The sequence below is a fragment of the Sinohyriopsis cumingii genome, chromosome 5 (genome assembly GCF_028554795.1).
Source record: "Sinohyriopsis cumingii isolate HCF-2022 chromosome 5, ASM2855479v2, whole genome shotgun sequence".
Taxonomy (NCBI): Eukaryota; Metazoa; Mollusca; class Bivalvia; order Unionida; family Unionidae; genus Sinohyriopsis; species Sinohyriopsis cumingii.
In genome coordinates, this window is record NC_142965.1 from 102238279 (window position 1) to 102252873 (window position 14595).

The window sequence follows — 14595 nt, forward strand, 5'->3', positions numbered from 1 at the left end:
TCCAATCGTTATTTTGCTTAATTATTACTTTCTGCACTCAACGATCTAGTGTCGTCAGCGCCTGGTAAAAAAAAAACGACGACGTCGTTGGGAGATCGTCCAATCGTCATTTGGTTTAATTAACACCTTCTGCGCGTCGATCCCCAGCGTCGTCAGCGTCCGGTAAGCACATCGACGACCGCGTCGATGTCATCGCCCCCCCTGCTGCTAAGTGGTTATTTACAATGATCTTACAAACAGAGTGATCACTAACTCCTCCTCTTGTAGATCAATTAGGTTATTTGACTGATCGGTAAGTCTAAAATTAATTCTCGTTAAAAACCGATTATGGCATCGCATATAGACCGGATTAATCGGACTCTCAATGATCAAAAATCCCGGAGGGGCTGTTGGTGAAAATGAATAAAGGATATATCCCTGTTGAGCTTGATTTGATTGCTTGGTATCTACCTGGTAACTCCCTTCGATAGCATCACACACTAGATTAATCGCTATCACCGATGCAATATTTACGTTGTATGGAGCAATATGCCTACCACCATCTCCGTTATCGTGTTTGAGGATATAAGTTGATGGACCGAGAAAATCATTAAGAGACTTTCTTAGTTCTGGCGCGTTGTATCCTGGAAACTTGAAATCGGGTAAATCGGCTTCTGTGATATTATACTCGGTTAGGAATTTTTGTTTATCATTATCGCTTCTATCGGATATCATTTTAACTAATCGTTCATTGATATATTCCATGTCTGATATAAGTTGATTTAACACCTCAACGTGTTTTCGTGCTTTTGTCTCCCGTAGCTGTTCTAGTTGTGATTGGTAAATACGATTAATCTCGCTAAAAATATCAGTGATATCATTTAAATTAACTGTTAATGTGACGACCGATTCAGGGGTTTTGTCATGATGAAACTCCCACTTCATGGCATTTCCGTCTTGAAATATAAACCAACTGGGTAATAACGTGCTTTTTATAATAAATAATTTATCTCGATAACTGGTAATAATTTCATGATACGATTTCTCATTCGTGTGCAAGTCCGCGGGGTTTTCCTTAGGCCATCCTAGTATGGTTCTTATTGAACTGTTATAAATATCAACCATATACCCCGGTGTGCTTATTTCAATCGTCGACGATAACGTCGGTTCATGAACCGTAATAGCGATTTTTGATTCTTTTCCTGTGATCGATTTTATCCTGCGTTGAAATTCTTTATTGATTTGTTCTATTTGGTATGACCCAGTTGGTATTGTAACCTCATTCCAGTCTGGGGTCCCATCGGGTTTATTTGTCCATGCAAAAACCAGCGAGTTATTAGGTTGTTGTCCGTTAAATGCGTTCGCTCGGATATTAGGCCAACTGTGATATACTCGCAATTTTGCCAGCGCTATTTCCTTTACTGGAACCGGCGATGGGAAGTTCACACTGAATTCGGGTTTCGTTGACGTTATTGATATCATATTTGTTTGTACCGGAGTGGTGTTCTCCGCGATCCGCTGAAGTAATTGAGACCCTTCGGGGTTCAGCGACATTATTATTATTCGTTGTCTTTAGTGTCTAATTTCAACAACCAGGTGGTTCCGGCTTCCAGTTGAAAATCCTCGATTTTTGACATCGCGGAGCTATACAACTGGACCATCGTGGAGAATTCAACATCGGATACGAACAAATTATCAATTGACAACGAGATCAACCCGGATAATTTCGAGTACGCGTCGGATACTATTTGATGTTTTACTGTATACTCGTTGAGTTTTTTCTGAAAACACGATGATATCTTCCTAGTGATTGCGTTGGCAACTCCAGCAACTGTTGTCATCGCGGAAACAGCGATTGGAACAGCAATCGGGGCTATCGTGGTCACCGTGGATAAAATAACACCGGCGCCAGCTACTATACCCGACACTGAGTACACGACCGCGTCGATGGCGGTTATTTTACGACGGTATTTTTTTATTTTTACACGGTATTGTTCGGAAAGCGTTTTCAAGTTTGCGGAAAATTCTTTTGCGGTATCGAATCGATATTGATGTGACGTCGGTGATACCTCTGATTCAATTTCCTTGGTGGTCATTTTTATTTTAAAAGAGCTAGTGTTTTTAATTACTTAGATTCGCTACAAATTCCACATACCATGTAATGTTTGCCCCGGCTAGATTTCTATCAACGGCATAAATTGTAAACAGTTCAGTTGCGTTCTTGTCTATAATTGTTGATATTGTATTGTTAAACCCGGATGAACTCGACGATAATATATTAAACTGCATCATTGAAACCAGTGTCAATCGATAAATACCCTTAACAGTTGCGGTAATATTTACTGTATTATTCGTAGGAGTCCAATCGAATGATCCATGCCGAATTGTGTATACTGTGTTGATGATGTTCTCATGAGGGGTTTTTATTTTTTCGAATTGCTCTGCTACTCTCGGTAGTCCGTCTTTAATCGTTTCAACATCAGTTCTGATTATTCCTACTTCCCGCCAATGCGCGTCTATATTATTCTTGTTTGCTGCAACATTAGTTTTGATTGTTTCTATTTCCCGTGTAGTCTCGGTCATACTTTTTTTGTTCGCTGCAACATCAAGTTTGATTGTTTCTATTTCATATATATGCACGTCTATACCTTTTTTATTCGCTGCAACATCAGTTTTAATTAATCCTATTCCCCGCCAATACGCGTCTACATTTTTTTTGTTCGCTTCAATATCAGTTTTGATTGTTCCTATTTCCTGTGTATGCGCGTCCGCACTCTTTTTGTTCGCTTCAATATCAGTTTTGATTGTTCCTATTTCCTGTGTATGCGCGTCCATATTATTTATGATCGTTGTAACATCAGTTTTGATTGTTTCTATTTTCCGTCCATGCGAGTCTACATTATTTATGATCGTTGCAACATTAGCGCCAATTATTTCTATTTCCCGTTCATGCACGTCTACACTCCTTTTGTTCGTTGCAACATCAGTTTTGATTGTTTTTATTTCCTGTCCATACGCAGTGATATCATTTATAGTTATTGTGATTTCATCCGGTTTGGTATTTTTTTTACCAAAGAATTTATCAAAGTTGTCATCGATCCTGTTAACATTTTTTCGCAACGGGGGTAAATTGGCCGACAGCGCCATAAGTTCCGAAATAGCATTTGTTATCATTACAAAATTCGGTTCGGTTGCCGTCGGGGGTCCCCGAAAAAAACTATTGACAATGTCTCGCATTTCGCCGACGTGCGTTATCATGGACCTGAACTGTTCTCCATGAAAGTTAAATTCACTACGTAAACCTTTTAACGAATTTGACATGGTTATATAATTGTCGCCAAGTGTACTTATTTTTCCATTTATCGTCGATAGATGTTCACCCGGTTTGAGTCGTCCGTCATCGGTATACAACACGATAGTGTTCTCGGCGGGATCACGCTGTCGTATTAAAACGTCATCCAGCGACACATTACTGGATTTCAATTTACCCTGGCGGTCTTGAAATACAACTATTTCGCCTGGGTCAACACTTGTTAAATTCAACGTATCAGCGATTTCATCCTCAATTAGTTTTTTTATGTCATCGGTGGCGGCCGTTTCCGTGGGCTTTTTCAGCGCCGAAACCGGTCGTCCCCAGATATCAATCATTATTATTGTAAATGTTATTCTCTAAAATCCGTTGAGCTTCTACGACCCCACTAGTGTATTCGTTTACAACCACATGAGGTGGTTTCCGCGATGATGAAATTGCCGCGAGTACGTTCAATACCTCACGGCCGCATATCGGTGGGTCACTTAATTGTTGTGTTGGCAGCGTGGAATAAAAAACCCGGGCTGAACACGCCTGGACATACCGCATGAACTCTTTCGGCGGAGCTAACCCGTATGAATCAAAATAGACGATTGCACGCGGATCAATCGCGTATGCAACCCAATGAGTCCCCGCTCCGGAGGACCCATCGAGGTTAATTATGCCTGTTTCAGTATTCCTTGGGGCCGCCGGTAATTGATCCCTCATAAAAACACCTCTGAAGTTTTTTATCGCTAACGCGTTTGCAGCGTCTATTAAATCAAAATTAGACATTGGAGTCATAGACTTAGGAGTCATTGACTCCCGAGTCAATAAACGGTTCCCGGTAGTCTTAGACCCTTCCCCGAGTACCATGAATACGGGGTTCCCAGTAGTCTTAGACCCTTTCCGGCTACTGGTCGTTTTTTTTTGTAGCCTTTCCCGGTTGCCTTCTTCAATGCCATTCCCGCCGCGGTACCAACGGCTCCTAACGCCGCCGCCTTAGCCACTGCTGGTGCGGCCGCGGCAATCAACGCTGGAATCGCAGCTAACAGCGGAAATATCCCACCGGTCTTTTCCATGTTTTTAATTGCTGCGGCTGAAAAATCTATTTGAACACCCTTTTTATTCTTCATCGCATTATTGAAATGTTTTATTTGACGCGCCGTCAACGATATCTTATGATTACCACCCGCCATCTGCGACGGCTTCAGCGTTATTGTGGTCCCGCATTGTTTAGCCGACTTTGATCGTAATTTCTTGACTTGACCATCAGTCAACTCTACACTGACGACACTATACGACATTTTATTGTAAACGCGTTTGTGTTTTCAATTACATGTTTTCCACTGGCGCATCAACGATTCTCATTCGTCCACCAACACCTTCTAGCAGCATTGATTTATCGCTGAGAATGACAGCAACCGCTCTATAATCACCACCCGGGGCTATACGAGCTCGGAAGTGTATATCAACGACGGATTGTCTCGTTAAATCAAGATGTTCCAGCGAAAAATAATAAATCGGATACCGGTTTTTAAAATCAAGTTGTGATATTTGCAAACCAGTGTCGACGTTTTGATCACGACCCATATACGACAGCAATTGATGATACACACGTGCGATATGGTTGTCGCCGTAATTAAGCTGTATATCCTCGGATGGTTCCTGTTGTCCGTTTATTCTCAGCGAAACATCCCTGACTCCTAATTGATCAAATATCATATGGCTGTGTTCTTGATTACCCAATCGATTCCTATTCTGTAGCGCTATGAATATATGACGCGGGGCTGAAACACCCTGTTTTGATGCTAGGTGCCATGTAAACGTATCGGCGACGTTATCCTCTTTAGCATCAGTTGTTACCGCTAGCCAACTCAACAACAATTTCCCTCCCTGTTCCATAAATGCTAACAATTGTGCTTCCGTGGTAACTGATGGAGTCAACACCGGCATCCACAATGCCATTTTAGTTAAAACGACTTTACCGGCAGAGACGCCAGCAGCACGCCATATTGCATTGTTATCATCGCCCCTTCGCGTCAGCGCGATTGTATGCTTGGCCCCATAGACAACTTTTCTGACATTTCTGCAGAATCCAAATATGTGATGGAGTGGAATCGCGCATGAAAACTTTCGGCGTGGTCCTTGCAACATTCCTACTCGGCGTATCCACATTTGAGGGCGTCTATGCTGGGTTATGCCGCTATCAATTTATTCTCGATGATAAATAGATTCCCCGATACCGCGGTTAGAGTAGCCGTTGATTCGTTTTATGTTGACGTAGCGTATAAGGAAAACGTAGCCGAGTTTACTAGTCCGGACGAGAGTTGGGGTACATGGAGAATTAAAAATGAAATACGACGCGATTATTCCCCGTCAGCAGATGTCACCGTTGAGAACAACTACTTACGCGGTGATAAATTGTCAGAATGGTCTAATGCACCATCGTGTTCTGATCCAATTTGTAGACACAAAACAGTTTATTTAAGCGGCTGTGGCGGGTCAGGAAAGACGACTCGGGCAATTGAATTATTTCGAACGCGGGCAAGTATAATCGTGCTTACACCGACCCATAGACTAGCGCGAGAGATAAAACAACGAAATGTTGACGCCGTTACTTATCACAGCTTTTTTCGATACAGCGGCGGTGAGTGGACTCCTGATCGAATGGGTGAAAAATTTATTCCCGACATTATCATCTGGGATGAGATATGTACTGTTTCGTTAGATACTTTACAAATGTTTCTTGAGTGGTTGCTGCGCGCGAATACAGCGGTAATCATGTGTGGGGACCATGGCCAACCACCACCATTTGTCGGCGAGGGTCCACATGATTGGTTGAGCGGGTTCGTAGACTATTATGAAGAAACCGATACTGATTATCGAGCACTTGATGAACAACTGCGCGAGGTTAAAAAACTAATCAGATTACAGCCGGATAAAATTCAATGTGAAATAATTCGCGAGGTGATTCCGGAAACGCCGTTAAATGAATTCTGGGAAACATGGAGACCAAACGATTTGATTGTAGCGAGTAGAAAGATAGTCAGAGACACACTTCAGCGGAGGTTGTTTACGTTGCATAAGGAAAAGTTTCCAACGCGTCCAGTGCCGTTATGTTATAGACTCGCGGACACACGGCGGCAGAACATTGAATTTGAAATTCCAGGCCGGACAGAAAAACAAATTCTCGTGCTGAATGATATCGTGCTCGTTGATATCGGTGTCGTCGAGGACGCGCTACATGCTGATAAATCCCCGTGGACGCTAGGATACGCAACAACAATACATTCCTCGCAGGGACTAACCATCACGGACACAATTGTTTGGATGGTTGATAATCGCATCGAATGGTCGAATCTAGTCTATCTTGCAGTGTCCCGAGTACGGAGAATAAATCAGCTTCGAAGAATTGTTGTTGACGAAGTCAGTGACGGAGTCACCAACGACAACGACATTATCGATGCAAGCGTCATTGATAGAAAACTCTCGGGTTACCGCCAACAGGATAAAAAAAAACAGCGGCGTTTTGATATTGATGCCGAATTAATAATTGCGTTACGACAACAACAGAATAATCACTGCGCGAGTTGTAATTGTGTAATGCGCTGGCGTTATTCGGATAAAGACGCTCGCCAATTTACCGTGGACAGAATCGATAACAGTCTCGGTCATGTTAAAAACAATGTGAGGTTGACCTGTCTTGAGTGCAATAGACGCAACGGCGCTAGTTAAGACCACGCGGGGGTAATTGAGTATCGTCAGGTATCACTTGTAGTTGCTCGCGTGTAAATCCGCGCTGAGGAGCAGTTGAATCCAGTCTGTAGATCGGTGGTCTACCAGTTGATCGTGTTATCGTTGATATGTTATGTGTGGTAACACTCCAAATAGGATCAGTAGCTCTTTTTTTACCGCCTTCAAGCTCTCCTGGTTCATATAGATATCTAACAGTGACATCACCAAGAATCGGCTTGGAAACGCTATTTATTTTTGATTTTCCGGGTATATACTCGTATTTAATCGCGTCGCTGGGCTTCATGTTGATTACTCGGATAATCTCGTTATTTAACGCTGCAATTACACCTGGCAACCTTTTAACCCATTCACGAGATCTTTTTTCTTGGCTGAATTCCTTCGCGTATTGATATCCAAATAACCGTTCAGCGAGAGTCCGATTGAATCGTTCAACAATTGCCTGATCACGATGTAGCGCAGTATGACCTCGTCGTATCGCGACGCTATGATGTTTCAGCGTTGATAAAACAGCGCCGCGAAATTCACTACCGGGATCAACTTGTAATAGATTTGGCCAGCGCAGAGGGCCTCTTCGATAAATTCTTTCAAACGCAGCGGCTACTTCAGTTGCCGACTTTGTTTTTAACGGCTCCGCTTGTTTGTATCGACTCGCAACATCAACTACGGTTAGCGCGTATTTGTAACCGTTGTCATGCGGCAAAAATAGTATATCAGCCTGATGAACTTCATTAGGTACGCTGACATCAAAGCGCGAGAAGTTGATTTGTTTAGGCGGTGGTAGATAGATTTGCCATATAGCCTGTTTGGATAACCAATTAGCCGCAGTGGTCTTTGTTACCTTTGCAGCGCTTGCAAGCTTACCAATTGCGGCCTTCCCCTTCCAGTATCCTCTCGGAGAATAATAGATGGATTCCATGTTGTTATTAATTACCAGCGCCCATCATTAATTTACCTTTCATAGCCGATTTTACCAACCATGAGGCCAATTTTTCTTTGACAGATTTATCAGGAATAGCATTTAATGCGTGAATTAATTTTACATCCGCGATATGACGCTGTTGCAGATCGCTACTTTTGTAAGCAAAATCATGAGCATGACATGCCTTATCGATAGCGTTTATTGGATACTCACCGGGTTTGGGCTGATTTTGATCATCGAGTCTGATATCTAATCGTGTTCCGGGGCCGCAGTAGCTATATCCTGGGAGGTGCTTTTCTCCTGGATACTTTGCCCACGGTGTTCCGGGGAGTTTTGCCAATTTGGCTGCGATGTCACCTCCTCGCTTTTTTTTAAAACATCTCCGGGTCTAATAGAAATAAATCTAAATTTCTTTGTACCGCATTGTACACACTTACCAGTAAGCGCCGATCTGTTATTTCTTGTTGTAGCGGTTGTCATATCATTTGTGCCAGTACGTACTCTACACTTCACACAATATAGATCCATAATTTATGTATAGAAATATGAATATAATTGATTTTTCGGCGACTAAAACAAGAGAACCAGTTAAGCATGTTGCAGCGTTACCAAACTCGATCCGGATGATTATCATCGGACCATCTGGATCCGGCAAGACGCAATTGTTACTCAATTTAATAATGAGATGGATGAAGTGGGATAAGTTGTATTTGGTTGCTCCTAGCGTAGATGATCAACGATGCTACGAGGTGTTGAAAGATTTCAACGAGAATGCATCAGCGATCGCTAAAAAAAATGTCATCGAGTTTATTACAGATATCAAAGATGCACCGGGTATTGATGATATTGATGGCGACGTTAACAATCTAGTCGTGTACGATGATGTTATGTTAGACAATCAAAAAAACCCAGCTAGGATATTTTCCAGAGGCAGGCATAAAAACACTGACGTGATATATGTCACTCAACGATACACTCAGATTCCAAAAGTAATTAGAGACAACTGTAATATTCTTGCTGTATTCAACGGCGTTGATACACACACGCTACGAAATATTTGGCAGACATGGTGTGGTGGTGACATGGACTTTAATGGTTTTCGAAACTTTTATAGTCATGCTCAGTCGACCCCACATGGATTTGTAACGATAAATTTACATGATCCTCGGACACGATATCGTATCGGACTTGACCAAATATTCGGTTAGTTGTAAATAACCACTTAGCAGCAGAGGGGGCGACGACATCGACGCGGTCGTCGCTGTGCTTACCGGACGCTGACGACGCTGGGATCGGCGCGCAGAAGGTGTTAATTAAACCAAATGACGATTGGACAATCTCCCAACGACGTTGTCGTTTTTTTTTTACCAGGCGCTGACGACACTAGATCGTTGAGTGCAGAAAGTAATAATTAAGCAAAATAACGATTGGACAAAATGTCCGATTCGCCCCCTCTGCTGCTGAACTACATTCGTGGGTACTGAACTGGAAGTATTAATTGTGATGTAATTCCATATACCATTGTTAATGATGAACAGTCATAAGTACTTGAAGTAGAGAAACGAATTGTTCTCCACCATTTTCTTTTTCCTATGTGACAGGTGGAGAACAACTTGTTGCTCTAAGTTACAGTAACAAAATAAGACACTTGATATTTTGTGAGATGTCAGCATGCATATACTTGAGTACTAATGTATACGTGGGTATGTGAGAAAGCTTGCCAGTAGCTTCTCGTGGTCGGTGGTTCTTTCAAGGGTTTTCCCGGGTTCTTCCTCAGACATTAATACTGGCCGCCATGTATAGCCTATCTTGTGCTGAAAAATGGCGTTAAACCCTACAACAACAACAACTAATTTATACAATGTTAATCCCAAACCAAAATGCATCCTTGCTGAAAGCTTGTGGCAAGCTTGCGGTAAGCTTGCGATAAGCTAGTTTGATGTTTATAAGCTAACATGGATGCTTGCGCAAGCTTGTACAAGCAAGTGCAGGCTTAGGCAAGATAGCTGGATATAACCGCAAGCTTGCACAAGCTTGCGCAAGCTTGTACAAGCTTTCTTGTTTGCTTCAGAAATTAAAACTAGCTTGCACAAGCTTTCTTGTTTGTTTCATAAAGTAAAACTAGCTTGCGCAAGCTTACTTGTTTTCTTCGGAAAGTAAAATTAGCTTGCGCAAGCTTGTTTTGTTCAGAAAGTAAAACTAGCTTGCGCAAGCTTTCTTGTATGTTTCAGAAAGTAAATTTAAACTAGCTTGCAACAAGTTTCTTTATATATATATATATATATATATATATATATATATATATATATATATATATATGTATCTATATCTATATCCATTGCTTGTGAAAGTTTGAGACCATGTATCCAAGTAGCAGGCACCATCACTGTCACGCCCCTACGAAAACAAAGTCATGACTTGATGAACAATCATGAAGTGTTCATGAAAGTTCCTCAAGTAAGTTCATGAACTTCAAGAATTTTGATGAATCATGTACTTGAAGTACATGAACACACTGATGAATTTTTATGAACTATTATAATATCTTTGAAGTTCCTGAAATGTCATGAACTAATGGTTCATGAACAATTCAAGTACTTTGATGCAATACCATGGTATTTCTTAAAAAAATGTATATTAAATATCTATATCATTATATTCATAAAATGTTCATGAAAATTTATCATACAAACTTCTCACAATATTAGTGAAATTTAAATAAAGGTGAATTTTTTCTTCTTTTTTTAAAATGATATACTGTATAAATGTTCATACAGATCTTTAATTCAATACTTGTTTACTTAACCTGAGTATTTCTGGATTAATATGGGAAAATATTTTCTGGCCAGCATCAACAAAATGTATTTGCTTTAAAAAGCTTTCAATGACTTTGTCCTAACTTTTTTTTTCTTCTCTCCATTACTGTTATAAACTGCATATGCTATTGACTTAGCCACTGGTTGCCAATTTGCAGTAAAAACCGAAATATATTAACAACGATTATTCTGATTGGATGACTTTGAAAAAAGACGTGATATGATTGGTTAATATACGCGCGCGATTTCAACAGTTAAGCTTCCTCAGAAACCAAAAGCAGCAGAGGGGGCGAATCGGACATTTTGTCCAATCGTTATTTTGCTTAATTATTACTTTCTGCACTCAACGATCTAGTGTCGTCAGCGCCTGGTAAAAAAAAAACGACGACGTCGTTGGGGGATCGTCGCGTCGTCATTTGGTTTAATTAACACCTTCTGCGCGTCGATCCCCAGCGTCGTCAGCGTCCGGTAAGCACGTCGACGACCGCGTCGATGTCATTGCCCCCTCTGCTGCTAAGTGGTTATTTACAATGAAAATTATTTACAACTAACCGAATATTTGGTCAAGTCCGATACGATATCGTGTCCGAGGATCATGTAAATTTATCGTTACGAATCCATGTGGGGTCGACTGAGCATGACTAAAAAAGTTTCGAAAAACATTAAAGTCCATGTCACCGCCGCACCATGTCTGCCAAATATTTCGTAGCGTGTGTGTATCAACGCCGTTGAATACAGCAAGAATATTACAGTTGTCTCTAATTACTTTTGGAATCTGAGTGTATCGTTGAGTGACATATATCACGTCGGTGTTTTTATGCCTGCCTCTGGAAAATATCCTAGCTGGGTTTTTTTGATTGTCTAACATAACATCATCGTACACGACTAGATTGTTAACGTCGCCATCAATATCATCAATACCCGGTGCATCATTGATATCCGTAATAAACTCAATAACATTTTTTTTAGCGATCGCTGATGCATTCTCGTTGAAATCTTTCAACACCTCGTAGCATCGTTGATCATCTACGCTAGGAGCAACCAAATACAACTTATCCCACTTCATCCATCTCATTATTAAATTGAGTAACAATTGCGTCTTGCCGGATCCAGATGGTCCGATGATAATCATCCGGATCGAGTTTGGTAACGCTGCAACATGCTTAACTGGTTCTCTCGTTTTAGTCGCCGAAAAATCAATTATATTCATATCTCTATACATAAATTATGGGTCTATATTGTGTGAAGTGTAGAGTGCGTACTGGCACAAATGATATGACAACCGCTACAACAAGAAATAACAGATCGGCGCTTACTGGTAAGTGTGTACAATGCGGTACAAAGAAATTTAGATTTATTTCTGCTAGACCCGGGGATGTTTTAAAAAAAAGCGAGGAGGTGACATCGCAGCCAAATTGGCAAAACTCCCCGGAACACCGTGGGCAAAGTATCCAGGAGAAAAACACCTCCCAGGATATAACTACTGTGGCCCCGGAACACGATTAGATATTAGACTCGATGATCAAAATCAGCCCAAACCCGGTGAGTATCCAATAAACGCTATCGATAATGCGTGTCATGCTCATGATGTTGCTTACAAAAGTAGCGATCTGCAACAGCGTCATATCGCGGATGTAAAATTAATTCACGCATTAAATGCTATTCCTGATAAATCCGTCAAAGAAAAATTGGCCTCATGGTTGGTAAAATCGGCTATGAAAGGTAAATTAATGATGGGCGCTGGTAATTAATAACAACATGGAATCCATCTATTATTCTCCGAGAGGATACTGGAAGGGGAAGGCCGCAATTGGTAAGCTTGCAAGCGCTGCAAAGGTAACAAAGACCACTGCGGCTAATTGGTTATCCAAACAGGCTATATGGCAAATCTATCTACCACCGCCTAAACAAATCAACTTCTCGCGCTTTGATGTCAGCGTACCTAATGAAGTTCATCAGGCTGATATACTATTTTTGCCGCATGACAACGGTTACAAATACGCGCTAACCGTAGTTGATGTTGCGAGTCGATACAAACAAGCGGAGCCGTTAAAAACAAAGTCGGCAACTGAAGTAGCCGCTGCGTTTGAAAGAATTTATCGAAGAGGCCCTCTGCGCTGGCCAAATCTATTACAAGTTGATCCCGGTAGTGAATTTCGCGGCGCTGTTTTATCAACGCTGAAACATCATAGCGTCGCGATACGACGAGGTCATACTGCGCTACATCGTGATCAGGCAATTGTTGAACGATTCAATCGGACTCTCGCTGAACGGTTATTTGGATATCAATACGCGAAGGAATTCATCCAAGAAAAACGATCTCGTGAATGGGTTAAAAGGTTGCCAGGTGTAATTGCAGCGTTAAATAACGAGATTACCCGAGCAATCAACATGAAGCCCAGCGACGCGATTAAATACGAGTATATACCCGGAAAATCAAAAATAAATAGCGTTTCCAAGCCGATTCTTGGCGATGTCACTGTTAGATATCTATATGAACCAGGAGAGCTTGAAGGCGGTAAAAAAAGAGCTACTGATCCTATTTGGAGTGTTACCACACATAACATATCAACGATAACACGATCAACTGGTAGACCACCGATCTACAGACTGGATTCAACTGCTCCTCAGCGCGGATTTACACGCGAGCAACTACAAGTGATACCTGACGATACTCAATTACCCCCGCGTGGTCTTAACTAGCGCCGTTGCGTCTATTGCACTCAAGACAGGTCAACCTCACATTGTTTTTAACATGACCGAGACTGTTATCGATTCTGTCCACGGTAAATTGGCGAGCGTCTTTATCCAAATAACGCCAGCGCATTACACAATTACAACTCGCGCAGTGATTATTCTGTTGTTGTCGTAACGCAATTATTAATTCGGCATCAATATCAAAACGCCGCTGTTTTTTTTTATCCTGTTGGCGGTAACCCGAGAGTTTTCTATCAATGACGCTTGCATCGATGACTCCGTCACTGGCTTCGTCACTGGCTTCGTCAATAACAATTCTTCGAAGCTGATTTATCCTTCGTACTCTGGACACTGCAAGATAGACTAGATTCGACCATTCGATGCGATTATCAACCATCCAAACAATTGTGTCCGTGATGGTTAGTCCCTGCGAGGAATGTATTGTTGTTGCGTATCCTAGCGTCCACGGGGATTTATCAGCACGTAGCGCGTCCTCGACGACGCTGATATCAACGAGCACGATATCATTCAGCACGAGAATTTGTTTTTTTGTCCCCGACGCTGTCGGGGCTGGAATTTCAACTTCAATGTTCTGCCGCCGTGTGTCCGCGGGTCTATAACATAACGGCACTGGACGCGTTGGAAACTTTTCCTTATGCAACGTAAACAACTTCCGCTGAAGTGTGTCTCTGACTATCTTTCTACTCGCTACAATCAAATCGTTTGGTCTCCATGTTTCCCAGAATTCATTCAACGGCGTTTCCGGAATCACCTCGCGGATTATTTCACACTGAACTCTATCCGGCTGTAATCTGATTAGTTTTTTAACCTCGCGCAGTTGTTCATCAAGTGCTCGGTAATCAGTATCGGTTTCTTCATAATAGTCTACGAACCCGCTCAACCAATCATGTGGACCCTCGCCGACAAATGGTGGTGGTTGGCCATGGTCCCCACACATGATTACCGCTGTATTCGCGCGCAGCAACCACTCAAGAAACATTTGTAAAGTATCTAACGAAACAGTACATATCTCATCCCAGATGATAACTTCAGGAATAAATTTTTCACCCATTCGATCAGGAGTCCACTCACCGCCGCTGTATCGAAAAAAGCTGTGATAAGTAACGGCGTCAACA

The 14595-nt window shown here is 41.8% G+C and overlaps 1 protein-coding gene across 4 annotated transcripts in view; it reads left to right on the plus strand.

The window, feature by feature from the left end:
- Positions 1-14595, plus strand: part of LOC149799897 (uncharacterized) — a 71344-nt gene that overhangs the window by 10831 nt on the left and 45918 nt on the right. The gene's annotated exons all lie outside the window — the stretch shown is intronic.